Below are 1846 nucleotides of genomic sequence, written 5' to 3'. Positions count from 1 at the left end.
CCAGATATACAATGAATTGAGAAAAACCCTTCAATATAAAGTTCTCAAAAATAAATACAAATTACTTATAAGCATTTTTAACATGGTCAACACTCTTAGGCATCAGAAAAAAAAAAGGGGAAATTAAACCACTTTTAGATTCTCTCTTTCTCTAGGCAGAATAAATAATATCAAGAAAACAAATGAAAATCAGTACTGGTGTGATCCTGGGAAAAGTGCAAATTTGTTCATTGTTTCGGTGCCTATACACTTGTAGAGACACTTCCATGTGGAATTTTATAGTAAAACTAGAAATAGGACTTACCCAAATATGTCAGTCCTGAGTGTGCTTTAAATATTCCTTATCCCCGCTGCAGAGAACATTACTTATCTGTTATCATTGCTCTTCAAGTTGAAAGAGCCGGTTTATGGAGCCACCCTAGGTGTCCAGCAACAGGTATATAGATAAAGAAATTGTAGTGCATATATACAATTAAATTTGATTCATCTGTGAATAATAAATTTATGGAACTAACAGAAAAGTGGGTGAAATTCAAAACAGCATACTGAGAGAAGTGACGTAGGTCCAGATTAACAAAGGTTGGGTGTTCTCCAGAGTATAAACATCCTTTCTTTCTTCCAATGTTTAGACTAATTTTTAAAATTTGGAGTGCCTATAAAGTCTAGGAAAAGAAACAGAGGTCCCTAGATGAAGAAGGGTAGAACTGGCTTAAAGGTAGGGGGATAGCAAACCACATGTGATATGAAAGTAGTGGGGAAGAATCCCAGGATTAGAAGGCTTAGCTGGGCATGGTCTGGGCAGGAAGGAGAGGGTCAAGTGTGGAGTTAGAATTTACCAAAGCTAAGAACATAGGAAAAGGCTTGTGGAAACCTATTTTATAATATATTTAAACATCAATAAAAACGCTGATTTACTAAAATGATTTTAAGGGGAGGCACAATAAATGGCTAAGTAACATGATGGCCAGAAGCCAATAGTTATTAAATGAAAATTTCAGGATCAAATGTTGGATACCTGTATGTGAGCTTGTGGTCAGGAAGGATCACACAGGGTCCCCCTCAGTAGCACAGCATTTGGTTCCCACCAAAAATACATCTTAGGATGCTATTGCTAAAGATACCAGACATGTGGGTTTTAGGACAGTGAGAAATCAAGCTGTTACTTTGCACTTTCCACAGTCCTGGCTGATTTTCACATGCTGGAAATCTCTAAGCAGACAGGGAGAAAAGTCATCGGGGCTCTTACACAACTGTGGACCACATGAGGCAAAATAATGACTTTCCTCACAAGATGTGTTCACTAGTACAACACGAACATGGTGCTTATGGTGTGAACCAAGAATGTTCTGCTTTGTTTTAAAAACTGCTTTACAGAAGAAATTCATGGTTAATTTTGGAAAATGAGTCAGGAGTATATGGTTGGCGAGATCATGAGCCAGAGAGAAGAATTTAGTACTTTTTTTTTTTTTGCTAAATAATCATGTTGTTGTATCCTCTTAGAATATGTATCCTTATACCAGTAGATTAGTGTGACTCTCAGCCTTTATAAGTGAAGAGTCTTTTGGGAGTGGGTAACAGTGATTACAAAAACTCCTGTGTAAATGTAGATAATGTAACTGTGGACTAGTCATCACTAAACAGGACATCATCCCTCCCAAGGCACAAGGAACATTTTGGAAGAAGAATCAGGAAGAATGTAAAGCTGAGAGTTTTTGAGAAGAATCCTGTGATCCCATGCCTTCTGGACATGATGTAGAATTTGTACTCATGAACACACTGTATCTTTGTTTATCTGAGAAGACCAGTATTAGATTTAAACCTTCACTCTTTAAGTATGCAAGAGTGA

Source organism: Peromyscus eremicus, chromosome 4, assembly GCF_949786415.1.
Source record: "Peromyscus eremicus chromosome 4, PerEre_H2_v1, whole genome shotgun sequence".
In the NCBI taxonomy this organism is placed as follows: Eukaryota; Metazoa; Chordata; class Mammalia; order Rodentia; family Cricetidae; genus Peromyscus; species Peromyscus eremicus.
Note: the sequence above shows the minus strand (reverse complement) of the source record.